The sequence below is a fragment of the Gorilla gorilla genome, chromosome 8, assembly GCF_029281585.2.
Source record: "Gorilla gorilla gorilla isolate KB3781 chromosome 8, NHGRI_mGorGor1-v2.1_pri, whole genome shotgun sequence".
Lineage (NCBI taxonomy): Eukaryota > Metazoa > Chordata > Mammalia > Primates > Hominidae > Gorilla > Gorilla gorilla.
Window position 1 is genome coordinate 135,142,746 of NC_073232.2, and position 16,783 is coordinate 135,159,528.

Below are 16,783 nucleotides of genomic sequence, written 5' to 3' on the forward strand. Positions count from 1 at the left end.
GGAAACCCATCTCATGTGCAGAGACACACATAGGCTCAAAATAAAAGGATGGAGGAAGATCTACCAAGCAAATGGAAAACAAAAAAAGGCAAGGGTTGCAATCCTAGTCTCTGATAAAACAGACTTTAAACCAACAAAGATCAAAAGAGACAAAGAAGGCCATTACATAATGGTAAAGGGATCAATTCAACAAGAGGAGCTAACTATCCTAAATATATATGCACCCAATACAGGAGCACCCAGATTCATAAAGCAAGTCCTGAGTGACCTACAAAGAGACTTAGACTCCCACACATTAATAATGGGAGACTTTAACACCCCACTGTCAACATTAGACAGATCAACCAGACAGAAAGTCAACAAGGATACCCAGGAATTGAACTCAGCTCTGCACCAAGCAGACCTAATAGACATCTACAGAACTCTCCACCACAAATCAACAGAATATACATTTTTTTCAGCACCACACCACACCTATTCCAAAATTGACCACATACTTGGAAGTAAAGCACTCCTCAGCAAATGTAAAAGAACAGAAATTATAACAAACTATCTCTCAGACCACAGTGCAATCAAACTAGAACTCAGGATTAAAAATCTCACTCAAAGCCGCTCAACTACATGGAAACTGAACAACCTGCTCCTGAATGACTACTGGGTACATAACGAAATGAAGGCAGAAATAAAGATGTTCTTTGAAACCAACGAGAACAAAGACACAACATACCAGAATCTCTGGGATGCACTCAAAGCAGTGTGTAGAGGGAAATTTATAGCACTAAATGCCCACAAGAGAAAGCATGAAAGATCCAAAATTGACACCCTAACATCACAATTAAAAGAACTAGAAAAGCAAGAGCAAACACATTCAAAAGCTAGCAGAAGGCAAGAAATAACTAAAATCAGAGCAGAACGGAAGGAAATAGAGACACAAAAAGCCCTTCAAAAAAATCAATGAATCCAGGAGGTGGTTTTTGGAAAAGATCAACAAAATTGATAGACCGCTAGTAAGACTAATAAAGAAGAAAAGAGAGAAGAATCACATAGACCCAATAAAAAATGACAAACGGGATATCACCACTGATCCCACAGAAATACAAACTACCATCAGAGAATACTATAAACACCTCTACGCAAATAAACTAGAAAATCTAGAAGAAATGGATAAATTCCTCGACACATACACCCTCCCAAGACTAAACCAGGAAGAAGTTGAATCTCTGAATAGACCAATAACAGGAGCTGAAATTGTGGCAATAATCAATAGTTTACCAACCAAAAAGAGTGCAGGACCAGATGGATTCACAGCCGAATTCTACCAGAGGTACAAGGAGGAACTGGTACCATTCCTTCTGAAACTATTCCAGTCAATAGAAAAAGAGGGAATCCTCCCTAACTCATTTTATGAGGCCAGCATCATTCTGATACCAAAGCCGGGCAGAGACACAACCAAAAAAGAGAATTTTAGACCAATATCCTTGATGAACATTGATGCAAAAATCCTCAATAAAATACTGGCAAACCGAATCCAGCAGCACATCAAAAAGCTTATCCACCATGATCAAGTGGGCTTCATCCCTGGGATGCAAGGCTGGTTCAATATACGCAAATCAATAAATGTAATCCAGCATATAAACAGAGCCAAAGACAAAAACCACATGATTATCTCAATAGATGCAGAAAAAGCCTTTGACAAAATTCAACAACCTTCATGCTAAAAACTCTCAATAAATTAGGTATTGATGGGATGTATTTCAAAATAATAAGAGCTATCTATGACAAACCCACAGCCAATATCATACTGAATGGGCAAAAACTGGAAGCATTCCCTTTGAAAACTGGCACAAGACAGGGATGCCCTCTCTCACCGCTCCTATTCAACATAGTGTTGGAAGTTCTGGCCAGGGCAATCAGGCAGGAGAAGGAAATAAAGGGTATTCAATTAGGAAAAGAGGAAGTCAAATTGTCCCTGTTTGCAGACGACATGATTGTTTATCTAGAAAACCCCACTGTCTCAGCCCAAAATCTCCTTAAGCTGATAGGCAACTTCAGAAAAGTCTCAGGATACAAAATCAATGTACAAAAATCACAAGCATTCTTATATACCAACAACAGACAAACAGAGAGCCAAATCATGAGTGAACTCCCATTCACAATTCCTTCAAAGAGAATAAAATACCTAGGAATCCAACTTACAAGGGATGTGAAGGACCTCTTCAAGGAGAACTACAAACCACTGCTCAAGGAAATAAAAGAGGATACAAACAAATGGAAGAACATTCCATGCTCATGGGTAGGAAGAATCAATATCGTGAAAATGGCCATACTGCCCAAGGTCATTTACAGATTCAATGCCATCCCCATCAAGCTACCAATGACTTTCTTCACAGAAGTGGAAAAAACTACTTCAAAGTTCATATGGAACCAAAAAAGAGCCCGCATCGCCAAGTCAATCCTAAGCCAAAAGAACAAAGCTGGAGGCATCACACTACCTGACTTCAAACTATACTACAAGGCTACAGTAACCAAAACAGCATGGTACTGGTACCAAAACAGAGATATAGATCAATGGAACAAAACAGAGCCCTCAGAAATAACGCCGCATACCTACAACTATCTGATCTTTGACAAACCTGAGAAAAACAAGCAATGGGGAAAGGATTCCCTATTTAATAAATGGTGCTGGGAAAACTGGCTAGCCATATGTAGAAAGCTGAAACTGGATCCCTTCCTTACACCTTATACAAAAATCAATTCAAGATGGATTAAAGATTCAAACGTTAGACCTAAAACCATAAAAACCCTAGAAGAAAACCTAGGCATTACCATTCAGGACATAGGCATGGGCAAGGACTTCATGTCCAAAACACCAAAAGCAATGGCAACAGAAGCCAAAATTGACAAATGGGATCTAATTAAACTAAAGAGCTTCTGCACAGCAAAAGAAACTACCATCAGAGTGAAGAGGCAACCTACAACATGGGAGAAAATTTTCGCAACCTACTCATCTGACAAAGGGCTAATATCCAGAATCTACAATGAACTCAAACAAATTTACAAGAAAAAAACAAACAACCCCATCAAAAAGTGGGCGAAGGACATGAACAGACACTTCTCAAAAGAAGACATTTATGCAGCCAAAAAACACATGAAAAAATGCTCATCATCACTGGCCATCAGAGAAATGCAAATCAAAACCACAATGAGATACCATCTCACACCACTTAGAATGGCAATCATTAAAAAGTCAGGAAACAACAGGTGCTGGAGAGGATGTGGAGAAATAGGAACACTTTTACACTGTTGGTGGGACTGTAAACTAGTTCAACCATTGTGGAAGTCAGTGTGGCGATTCCTCAGGGATCTAGAACTAGAAACACCATTTGACCCAGCCATCCCATTACTGGGTATATACCCAAAGGACTATAAATCATGCTGCTATAAAGACACATGCACACGTATGTTTATTGCGGCATTATTCACAATAGCAAAGACTTGGAACCAACCCAAATGTCCAACAATGATAGACTGGATTAAGAAAATGTGGCACATATACACCATGGAATACTATGCAGCCATAAAAAATGATGAGTTCATGTCCTTTGTAGGGACATGGATGAAATTGGAAACCATCATTCTCAGTAAACTATCGCAAGAACAAAAAACCAAACACCGCATATTCTCACTCATAGGTGGGAATTGAACAATGAGATCACATGGACACAGGAAGGGGAATATCACACTCTGGGGCTTGTTGTGGGGTGGGGGGAGGGGGGAGGGATAGCACTGGGAGATATACCTAATGCTAGATGACGAGTTAGTGGGTGCAGCGCACCAGCATGGCACATGTATACATATGTAACTATCCTGCACAATGTGCACATGTACCCTAAAACTTAAAGTATAATAAAAAAAAAAAAAAAAAAAAAGAATACAAAATAGCTTTATTGCTGATATGAATAAAGTTTTAGTGGTCTGGATAGAAAATCAAACCAGCCACAACATTCCCTTAAGCCAAAACCTAATCCAGAGCAATGCCCTAACTCTCTGCAATTCTGTGAAAGCTAAGAAAGGTAAGGAAGCTGCATAAGAACAGATTGAAGGTGGCAGCCAGGCTGGGGGAGGGACGCCCACCATTGCTCAGGCTTAAGTAGGTAAACAAAGCGGCTAGGAAGCTTGAACTGGGTGGAGTCCACCACAGCTCAAGGAGGCCTGCCTGCCTCTGTAGGCTCCACCTCTGGGGGGCAGGGCACAGACAAACAAAAGACAGCAATAACCTCTGCAGACTTAAATGTCCCTGTCTGACAGCTTTGAAGAGAGTAGTGGTTCTCCCAGCACACAGCTTGAGATCTGAGAACGGGCAGACTGCCTCCTCAAGTGGGTCCCTGACCCCCGAGTAGCCTAACTGGGAGGCACCCCATAGTAGGGGCGGACTGACACCTCACATGGCTGAGTACTCCTCTGAGACAAAACATCCAGAGAAAAGAACAGGCAGCAGCATTTGTGGTTCACCAATATCCGCTGTTCTGCAGCCACCGCTGCTGATACCCAGGCAAACAGGGTCTGGAGTGGGCCTCCAGTAAACTCCAACAGACTGGCAGCTGAGGGTCCTGACTGTTAGAAGGAAAACTAACAAACAGAAAGGACATCCACACCAAAAACCCATCTGTACGTCACCAACATCAAAGACCAAAGGTAGATAAAACCACAAAGATGGGGAAAAAACAAAGCCAAAAAGCTGGAAACTCTAAAAATCAGAGCACCTCTCCTCCTCCAAAGGAACGCAGCTCCTCACCAGCAATGACACAAAGGTGGACGGAGAATGACTTTGACGAGTTGAGAGAGGAAGGCTTCAGAAGATCAAACTACTCCGAGCTAAAGGAGGATGTTCAAACCAATGGCAAAGAAGTTAAAAACTTTGAAAAAAATTAGACGAATGGATAACTAGAATAATCAATGCAGAGAAGTCCTTAAAGGACCTGATGGAGCTGAAAACCATGGCACAAGAACTACGTGATAAATGCACAAGCTTCAGTAACCGATGCAATCAACTGGAAGAAAGGGTATCAGCGATGGAAGATGAAATGAATGAAATGAAGCGTGAAGAGAATTTTAGAGAAAAAAGAATAAAAAGAAATGAACAAAGCCTCCAAGAAATATGGGACTATGTGAAAAGACCAAATCTACGTCTAATTGGTGTACCTGAAAGTGATGAGGAAAATGGAACCAAGTTGGAAAACACTCTGCAGGATATCATCCAGGAGAACTTCCCCAATCTAGCAAGGCAGGCCAACATTCAAATTCAGGAAATATAGAGAACGCCACAAAGATACTCCTGGAGAAGAGCAACTCCAAGACACATAATTGTCAGATTCACCAAAGTTGAAATGAAGGAAAAAATATTAAGGGCAGCCAGAGAGAAAGGTCGGGTTACCCACCAAGGGAAGCCCATCAGACTAACAGCTGATCTCTTGGCAGAAACTCTACAAGCCAGAAGAGAGTGGGGGCCAATATTCAACATTCTTAAAGAAAATAATTTTCAACCCAGAATTTCATATCCAGCCAAACTAAGCTTCATAAGTGAAGGAGAAATAAAATCCTTTACAGATAAGCAAATGCTGAGAGATTTTGTCACCACTAGGCCTGCCCTAAAAGACCTCCTGAAGGAAGCACTAAACATGGAAAGGAACAACCGGTACCAGCCACTACAAAAACATGCCAAACTGTAAAGACCATCAAGGCTAGGAAGAAACTGCATCAACTAATGAGCAAAATAACCAGCTAACATCATAATGACAGGATCAAATTCACACATAACAACACTAACCTTAAATGTAAATTGGCTAAATGCTCCAATTAAAAGGCACAGACTGGCAAATTGGATAAAGAGTCAAGACCCATCAGTGTGCTGTATTCAGGAAACCCATCTCACGTGCAGAGACACACATAGGCTCAAAATAAAGGGATGGAGGAAGATCTACCAAGCAAATGGAAAACAAAAAAAGGCAGGGGTTGCAATTCTAGTCTCAGATAAAACAGACTTTAAACCAACAAAGATCAAAAGAGACAAAGAAGGCGATTACATAATGGTAAAGGGATCAATTCAACAAGAAGAACTAACTATCCTAAATATACATGCACCCATTACAGGAGCACCCAGATTCATAAAGCAAGTCCTGAGTGACCTACAAAGAGACTCAGACTCCCACACAATAATAATGGGAGACTTTAACACCCCACTGTCAACATTAGGCAGATCAACAAGACAGAACGTTAACAAGGATATCCAGGAATTGAACTCAACTCTGCACCAAGTGGACCTAATAGACATCTACAGAACTCTCCACCACAAATCAACAGAATATACGTTCTCTTCAGCACCACACCACACCTATTCCAAAATTGACCACATACTTGGAAGTAAAGCACTCCTCAGCAAATGTAAAAGAAGAGAAATTATAACAAACTGTCTCTCAGACCACAGTGCAATCAAACTAGAACTCAGGATTAAGAAACTCACTCAAAACCGCTCAACTACATGGAAACTGAACAACCTGCTCCTGAATGACTACTGGGTACATAACGCAATGAAGGCAGAAATAAAGAGGTTCTTTGAAACCAACGAGAACAAAGACACAGCATACCAGAATCTCTGGGACACATTCAAAGCAGTGTGTAGAGGGAAATTTATAGCACTAAATGCCCACAAGAGAAAGGAGGGAAGATCTAAAATTGACACCCTAACATCACAATTAAACGAACTAGAGAAGCAAAAGCAAACACATTCAAAAGCTAGCAGAAGGCAAGAAATAACTAAGATCAGAGCAGAACTGAAGGAAATAGAGACACAAAAAGCCCTTCAAAAAAATCAATGAATCCAGGAGGTGGTTTTTGGAAAAGATCAACAAAATTGATAGACCGCTAGTAAGACTAATAAAGAAGAAAAGAGAGAAGAATCACATAGACCCAATAAAAAATGACAAACGGGATATCACCACTGATCCCACAGAAATACAAACTACCATCAGAGAATACTATAAACACCTCTACGCAAATAAACTAGAAAATCTAGAAGAAATGGATAAATTCCTCGACACATACACCCTCCCAAGACTAAACCAGGAAGAAGTTGAATCTCTGAATAGACCAATAACAGGTGCTGAAATTGAGGCAATAATTAATAGCTTACCAACCAAAAAAAGTCCAGGACCAGATGGATTCACAGCCGAATTCTACCAGAGGTACAAGGAGGAACTGGTACCATTCCTTCTGAAACTATTCCAATCGATAGAAAAAGAGGGAATCCTCCCTAACTCATTTTATGAGGCCAGCATCATCCTGATACAAAAGCCCGGCAGAGACACAACCAAAAAAGAGAATTTTAGACCAATATCCTTGATGAACATTGATGCAAAAATCCTCAATAAAATACTGGCAAACCGAATCCAGCAGCACATCAAAAAGCTTATCCACCATGATCAAGTGGGCTTCATCCCTGGGATGCAAGGCCGGCTCAATATATGCAAATCAATAAATGTAATCCAGCATATAAACAGAAACAAAGACAAAAACCACATGATTATCTCAATAGATGCAGAAAAGGCCTTTGACAAAATTCAACAACCTTCATGCTAAAAACTCTCAATAAATTAGGTATTGATGGGACGTATCTCAAAATAATAAGAGCTATCTATGACAAACCCATAGCCAATATCGTACTGAATGGCCAAAAACTGGAAGCATTCCCTTTGAAAACTGGCCCAAGACAGGGATGCCCTCTCTCACCACTCCTATTCAACATAGTGTTGGAAGCTTTGGCCAGGGCAATCAGGCAGAAGAAGGAAATAAAGGGTATTCAATTAGGAAAAGAGGAAGTCAAATTGTCCCTGTTTGCAGAGGACATGATTGTAAATCTAGAAAACCCCATCGTCTCAGCTCAAAATCTCCTTAAGCTGATAGGCAACTTCAGAAAAGTCTCAGGATACAAAATCAATGTACAAAAATCACAAGCATTCTTATATACCAATAACAGACAAACAGAGAGCCAAATCATGAGTGAACTCCCATTCATAATTGCTTCAAAGAGAATAAAATACCTAGGAATCCAACTTACAAGGGATGTGAAGGACCTCTTCAAGGAGAACTACAAACCACTGCTCAATGAAATAAAAGAGGATACAAACAAATGGAAGAACATTCCATGCTCATGGGTAGGAAGAATCAATATCGTGAAAATGGCCATACTGCCCAAGGTAATTTGTAGATTTAATGCCATCCCCATCAAGCTACCAATGACTTTCTTCACAGAAGTGGAAAAAACTACTTTAAAGTTCATATGGAACCAAAAAAGAGCCCGCATTGCCAAGTCAATCCTAAGCCAAAAGAACAAAGCTGGAGGCATCACACTACCTGACTTCAAACTATACTACAAGGCTACAGTAACCAAAACAGCATGGTACTGGTACCAAAACAGAGATATAGACCAACGGAACAGAACAGAGCCCTCAGAAATAATGCCGCATATCTACAACTATCTGATCTTTGACAAACCTGACAAAAAGAAGAAATGGGGAAAGGATACCCTATTTAATAAATGGTGCTGGGAAAACTGGCTAGCCATATGTAGAAAGCTGAAACTGGATCCCTTCCTTACACCTTATACAAAAATTAATTCAAGATGGATTAAAGACTTACATGTTAGACCTAAAACCATAAAAACCCTAGAAGAAAACCTAGGCAATACCATTCAGGACATAGGCATGGGGCAAGGACTTCATGTCTAAAACACCAAAAGCAATGGCAACAGAAGCCAAAATTGACAAATGGGATCTAATTAAACTAAAGAGCTTCTGCACAGCAAAAAAAACCACCATCAGAGTGAACAGGCAACCTACAACATGGGAGAAAATTTTTGCAACCTACTCATCTGACAAAGGGCTAATATCCAGAATCTACAATGAACTCAAAACAAATGTACAAGAAAAAAACAACCCTATCAAAAAGTGGGCGAAGGATATGAACAGACACTTCTCAAAAGAAGATATTTATGCAGCCAAAAAACACATGAAAAAATGCTCATCATCACTGGCCATCAGAGAAATGCAAATCGAAACCACAATGAGATACCACCTCACACCAGTTAGAATGGCAATCATTAAAAAGTCAGGAAACAACAGGTGCTGGAGAGGATGTGGAGAAACAGGAACACTTTTACACTGTTGGTGGGACTGTAAACTAGTTCAACCATTGTGGAAGTCAGTGTGGCGATTCCTCAAGGATCTAGAAGTAGAAATACCATTTGACCCAGCCATCCCATTACTGGGTATATACCCAAAGGATTATAAATCATGCTGCTATAAAGACACATGCACACGTATGTTTACTGTGGCACTATTCACAATAGCAAAGACTTGGAACTAACCCAAATGTCCAACAATGATAGACTGGATTAAGAAAATGTGGCACATATACACCATGGAATACTATGCAGCCATAAAAAATGATGAGTTCATGTCCTTTGTCGGGACATGGATGAAGCTGGAAACCATCATTCTCAGCAAACTATCGCAAGGACAGAAAACCAAACACCGCATGTTCTCACTCATAGGTGGGAATTGAACAATGAGAACACATGGACACAGGAAGGGGAACATCACACTCTGGGGCCTGTTGTGGGGTGGGGGGAGGGGGGAGGGATAGCATTAGGAGATATACCTAATGTTAAATGACGAGTTAATGGGTGCAGCACACCAACATGGCACATGTATACGTATGTAACAAACCTGCATGTTGTGCACATGTATCCTAAAACTTAAAGTATAATAATACAAAAATAAAATAAAATAAAAAAAGAACAGATTGAAGCTAATAGAGGTCAGTTCATGAGGTTTAAAAAAGAAACCATCTCCATAACATAAAAGTGCAAGGTGTAACAGGAAGGTACAGCAAGTTATCTAGAAGCTCTAGCTAGGATAATTCATGAAGGTGGCCACATTTAACAATGGATTTTCAGTATAGATGAAAACAGACTTCTATAGGACAAAGATGCCCTCTAGGACTTGCACAGCTAGAGAGGTCAACGCCTGGCGTCAAAGCTGATTCTGACTCAAAAGTCAGGCTGACTTTGTCGCTGGGGACTAATATAGCTGATGATTTCAAGTTTAAGCCAACGCTCATTTACCATTCTGAAAATCCTAGGGCTCTTAAGAATTATGCTAAATCTGCTCTGTCTTTGCTTTATAAATGGAACAACAAAACCAGGATGACAACACATTGGTTTACTGAATATTTTAAGCTCCCTGCTGTGACCTCCTGCTCAGAAAAAAGTTCCTTTCAATACATTAGTGCTAACTGATGCTTGGCCAGGGCCACCCAAGAGCTCGGATGGTGATGTACAAGGAGATTAATGTTTTCATGTCTACCAACACAACATCCATTCCGCAGCCCATGGATCAAGGAGTAATTTCAACTTTCAAGTCTTATTGTATAAGAAATACATTTCATAAGGCTTTAGTAGCCATAGATAGCAATTTCTCACAGTATCTCTTAGGTGTGCCTGTATATTGCTCTTCTTTCTCTAGTTTCTTAAGGTGAAAGCTTACATAATAGATTTTAGATCATTCTTTTCCAACATGTACTCAGTACTCTCCGTTTCCCTGTAGGCACTGCTCTTGTTGAATTCTACAAATTCTGATGAATTGTATTTTCACTTTCATTTAGTTTGAAATATTTTTAAATTTCTCTTGAAACTTCGAGGCAAGTGTTATTTTAGAAATATGTCTGTTAATCTCCAAATATTTTAGGATTTTTCAAGTATTTTCCTGTTACAAATTTCTAATTAAATACCATTGTGATCTAGGAACATACTTTGTATAATTTCTATTCTTTTACATTTGTTAAGGGGTGTTTTATGGCCCAGAATGTGCTCTATCTTGGTAAATGTTCCAGGAGTGTTTCAGAAAAATGTGTATTCTGCTATTGTTGAAGTGTCCTATTAATACCAATTAGATCCAGTGGACAGATGGTACAATTCAGTTCAACTATATTCTTACTGATTTTCTGCATGCTGAAACTGTCAATTACTGATCCAGGGTTGTTGAAGTCTCCAACAGTAATAGTGAATTTGTCTATTTCTCTTTGCAGTTCTATCAATTTTTGCTTCACATATTTAATGCTCTGTTGTTAGGTACATATACATTAAGGATTTTATTTTGTCTTCATTTACTCCTTCTCTGATGCTCTTCCTTTATATAGATCCAAGTTCATGACCTTGGATCATTTTCCTTCCCTCTGGAGAACTTATTTTAATATTTTTTGCAGCACAGGTTTATCACTGACAAATTTCCTTAGCTTTTGTTTAAGAAAATCTTTAAGTCTCCTTCACTTCTGAAAGGTAATTCTTGTGGATACATTCTAGGTTGGTGGGGTTTCTCTTTCAACATTGTAAATATTTCACTCCAGTCCCTTCTTGCTTGGTTTCTAATCAGAAATATAATTCTTATTCTTGTTCCTCTATAGCGTGTATTTTTTCCTCCGGCTCCTTTCAATGACTCTCTCTTTGACTTTGGTTTTCCCATCTTGAATATAATATGCCTAGGTACAGACTAAGCTTGTCCAACCTACAGCCTGCGGGCTGTATACAGCCCTGGACGGCTTTGAATGCAACCCAACACAAATTTGTAGACTTTCTTAAAACAGCATGAGGTTTTTTTTGCAATTTTTAAGCTCATCAGCCATTGTTAGCGTTACTGCATTTTATGTGTGGCCCAAGACAATTCTTCTTCTTCCAGGGTGGCCCAGGGACACCCCTGGTACAGACCTTTTAGTATTTATCTTGCTTGGTGCTCTCCGAGCTTCCTGCTCTAAGAACGGGTTTGGTGTCATTAATTTTGGATAATTCCCAACCATTATTTCTCACATATTTCTTCTACTCTCTTCTCTTTCTTCTCCTTCTGGTATTACCATTATACATGTTATTACAAGTTTTATAACTGTCCAGCAGTTCTTGGATAGTCTACTTTTTCATCTCTATTTTCTTTGCTTTTCAGTTTTTATTAACAGTTCTTCAAGCTCATTTATTCTTTGGCCTGTCCAGTCTCCTGATAAACCCATCAAAGGCATTCATTTGTCACATTGTTTTTTGACTTCTATCATTTCCTTTTATATCTTCCTTAGAGTTTCCATATCTCTGCTTACATTACCCATTCACTCTTGCATGCTATCTGCTTTTTCCATTAGAGCCCTTAATATATCAATCATAGCTACCTTAAATTCCCTACTTGAGAATTACAAAATCTGCATCATATGTAAGAACGGTTCTGATATTTCCTTTGTTTCTTGTTCTTTCTTGCCTTTTAGCATGCTTCGTAAATCTTTGTTGAAAGCCTGACATAATATATCTGGAAGAATGTATAGAAACTGAGGTAGTCAGGCTACTTGATTCATGTCAATCTGACTAGAAGTTAGGCTGTGTTTAATGTTTGCTGTAGTTATCAGTTTCAGAGGCTTCAATCTACTATTCTTGCTTTGAGTTTCCACATTGTCATTGTCTTTGGGTATCCCCAGAGACTCCTTTTAAATAAAATGTAGTCTGATAATAATTGGTCACAGCTGGCACTAGGGAAAGGGAGTCTCCTAATTAAAAAAAACCCTGAAACTGGTGATCAATGGCTTGCCGATAAGATCTCAGGAGTTGGGCAAGTGGGTGCAAGCATGTGCACTAAGAGGCAAAATGGCAGAGTTTAACTGGTATATGACCTTCTAAGAACATTTGATGGGTAAGAGAAGAATGCTTCAAGTAAGCATGCATACAACTCCAGTAAACACACTACGCATACGGCCCCGCCCTAGTGCTGGCATGCCACTGAGCATGCAGACAGCCCACCCTGAGGGAAGAATTAGCAAGAAATAATGCAACCCTGGAAGCATGTCAACATGTAAGACCCAAAATCAAAGGTCCAACCACGCACTTGATCTCTCAAGGCGCTTGCTTGGCCCTCTTCTAAGTGTACTTTTACTTCCTTTTGTTCCACCTCTAAAGCTTTTAAATAAATTTTTCCTCCTGCCCTAAAACTTGCCTTGGTCTCTCACTCTTCCTTATGACCCTTGGTCGAATTCTTTCTTCTGACAAGAATTGAGGTTGCTGCAGCCCCCTGCAGATTCACTACCACTAACAATGGGAAGGCTAGAGGGGGCTGGAATCTTCTAATTGCCCTTTCCCTAGAACAGATGAGGCTCTGGTAAAGTACTTTCCCTTGAGAGAAGGCTTTTGTTAGGGAAAATGCTGAGGGCAGTTTTCAAAAAGGTTACTTTGCCCCCTCCTTCTGCACAAAGCAGGAGGGAGTTTTAATCCAATCCTTGTCCTAAGAATCTGCTGCAGCTCTGAAAAATAAAACTGCCAAAAGTGTAAGGGCACCATATGAGTGGTCTCCCAGGAGTTTCTAACTGTCAAGCTAACTCACACTCAGCATCCAGCAAGTCATCAACGACCATTTTAAGTGTTCCTACCATTTGCTGCCTCATGAGGATTTCTGTTCCTAGCATGCTGATATCAGTTGTGATTCTCTGTATTTGCCTGTCCAGTTTGGGGGTGGCCATTTGCTTTGTGACCTCCATTATCTGATGGATATTTTAAAGGCTGTTAATGTTCCATTTGTTCAGCTTTTTTCTTGTGAGGACAGTTGTGATTGACTTCTAAGTGGTTTATGTGTCACAGATGAAACCAGAAGTGTTAAAAAATAAGAAAAGAGCACACAAAAACAAAAGCTTTCTAGAATATTCAATATTTTGAGGGTAAAAGGTCCTGGGACTAAAGTGTTTGATTGCCACTATGCAAAGGCACTCTGTTAGCAACAGTAGATACATATATGATTCTACTCTAAATTCTACAAGTTATATATAATAAACTTCTCTTTGAAACAGTCAAGCCAAAAAAATACATTGTGATATTGGTGGAAAGATTTCAAAGATATGCCTTATTCTTTATTTCAAGTGAAAAAATAAAAATAAAGCAAAAAATACCATTTGCCATTCATGACAAGAGTAATTTATTACATTAAAATTGAGGTCACCTAGGCACCAGCACAACACCCTGGCTTTGTAACCATCTGAAGGGTTCTTCCTGCCTGCTACACAAAGATCATGGCATTGTAGTAAAGAAAGAGTTTAACAGACATAAGGCCAGCCACACCATGAGGGAGATAGATTTAGTACTCAAATCATTCTCATCCAAAGCTTACAGGTTAGGGATTTTTCAGAGGCAGTTTGGGGGAAGTGGTGGAGGTCACTAGGCTTGCTGCTGATTAGTTGGAGCAGAGATGAAATCACAAGGGGTGAAGCTGTCCTCTTGCACATTGAGTCACTTCTGGGTGGGGCTGTAGGAATGGCGGGTGTCAGACATGCAAAAAAAACCTGAAAAGATATCTCAAAAGGCCAATCTACAATAGTGGTGTTATCTGCAGGAATAATTGGGGAAGTTGCATATCTTATAACCTTCTGAATAATAACTGATAATAGTTCATGTCTGCACCTTAGCAGGACCCAGGCTCCTCTCCTCCTGCCAGCCTGATGCAAAAGCAGTTGAGTTTGGGGGAAGGCCTATGATAACTTAAACTATAGCCTAAATGTCCCAAAAGCCCAAGAATAATCAAGGCAAGACTGGGGATGGGTTAGCTCAGATCTCTTTCACTGTCATAATTTTCTCACTAACTTTTGCAAAGTTTTTTCAGCTTTGAAAATAAGATTGAATTTGCCAGTTTCACCTCTTCCTACTCCTCTTATACTGTGATAGAGTTCCCAAACAACCTCTATTGCTATCTCTATCAATTCCATACAACAAACCTATACTCAATCTCTACTAGGCACAAAACAATTCCTATTTTCAACAACTGTACAGATGGTTGGGAAAACAAATGTGAGAATTATTTGGTAAAGCTCCATACCAGAAGAGAATTATAATATCTAAAAACTCTAAGTGTAGCAGAGAGAAATTACTGACAAATTCTCTCACAGTGTGGAGGGCTGTGCTTGGTACTAAATGATGAACAGGATTTTTCCTATCCAAAAGAAGGGGCGTTCTAGGTAGAGGGAAAAGCATGTACAAAAGCTGGGGGGTCTAGGAGGCAGGCAGAAGTCAAGGATAAAGGGCTTTGTATGCCTGTTAAGAAGTAATGGTGGCCAGGTGCGGTGGCTCACGCTTGTAATCCCAGCACTTTTGGGAGCCGAGGCGGGCGGATCACTTGAAGCCAGGAGTTTGAGACCAGCCTGGCCAACATGGCAAAACCCTGTTTCTCCTAAAAATACAAAAATTAGCTGGGCCTGGTGGTGCACGCCTGTAGTCCCAGCTACTCAGAAGGCTGAGGCAGGAGAATCGCTTGAACCCAAGAGGCGGAAGTTGCAGGAGCCGAGATCACACCACTGTACTCCAGCCTGGGTGACAGAGTGAAACTCCATCTCAAAAGAAAAAAAAAAGTAATGGTGATGGTGATTCAGTCAGAAAGCATCAAGCATCAGGACAATTGATAAAAGATTAGAGGGCAGTACAGAAAATGAAACGCAGGTGAGGAGATAATGATTATCGACCAGTAAAGAAACTCCTGGAATTGTTCCGATGAAAGCTAGTATTTCAAAACAGAGAGGCAGAGATGGAGAAAGACAAGGAAGTTTTTCTTTAAAAACCAAAAATAAAACAAGACTGGGTGATATACTGAATATACGAGATTGAAAGAAAGGGGAGACGACAAAATGCTGTAGGCTTTCTGCCTTATTTAAGGAAGTCAAAATCCAGCTTATAGTATTGATCTTGCTCATGAAGTTTCAGATGGGTAATTCTAAAAAGCCTATTTTCCTTTAGACTGTCCAATTATGATGACATGTATCAAAGTTAACTCATGACTACAATGGGCTGGGCATAAAAAACAGAAAGTCTGGTGTACACAACTTAGAATGCATCTGGAGTACAAAAGGAAGAAAGAGACAAGATCTACTTCCTATTCCATGGGGCATCTGGAAAACTCCCTCAGGCGACCGCTCCATCCAAACACCTGGGATCTTTCTCAACCTTCTGATTTCTGTCACGAGGGCATCCAGCACAGTCCTGGCAACGCCGTAGGATCAGGGAGCATCAAATGAGATGGCACCTGGGGAAGGCCCGTGTGGCCCAACGTCCACCACTAATGCCGTTCAATATCTACCTCAACTCCCCTCTAACGCGAGAATGTGTATGAGAGAGGCAGGGAGAGTTCGGAGTAAAATTAACCCGAATGGACAGCGCTTCCGCCGCGTTCGCTGCCACAAATGCTGCAGACCCGACGGAGTGGAGGCAGAAAAGGCCCTGGCGTCCACTCGGGAAAGAACGAGGTTAGGAGTCGGTCCTGCACATCGCGTAGAGCGAAGAGACGACACCTACCTGACCATAGACGCTCCCCATCCGCCCAGCAACCGTGGTCCATGCTGCCTGCGTCCACCGCCAGCGTCGAAAAACCGCCGTGGTGCCCGCGCGCAGTGCACCGCGCCTGCGCATGGTCTCCAAAGGCTGAGCGAGGGGCTGCCAGTGCGCATGCTCCGCTCTTTAGCGCTTCCTGAGCAAAGTTTGAACGCCTCTCGAGTCCAGTTGGTTTATGCGCATGCGTTTCTCTGGTGCAGGTTCTCACCAAATCCAGAAGCGGCGAGCATTTGAAATGATGTGAGCCGGGAGTCGCTCTGCCTGCCCGTTTCTGCGCTGCACTGGCCGACACTTAAGCACTGGAAGAGAGGTTCCAGATCTGGGCTGGCCTGGCAGGAGGCG

The 16,783-nt window shown here is 40.8% G+C and overlaps 1 protein-coding gene across 1 annotated transcript in view; it reads right to left on the reverse strand.

Moving 5' to 3' along the window:
• The window catches only part of FAM24B (family with sequence similarity 24 member B), a 36,107-nt gene extending 19,582 nt beyond the window's left edge, over positions 1-16,525 (reverse strand). Inside the window, exon 1 of the mRNA XM_019035660.4 lies at positions 16,406-16,525. The gene's annotated coding sequence lies outside the window, so the exon portion shown is untranslated. The remainder of the gene's footprint in view (positions 1-16,405) is intronic.
• Between the last annotated feature and the right edge of the window lie 258 nt (positions 16,526-16,783).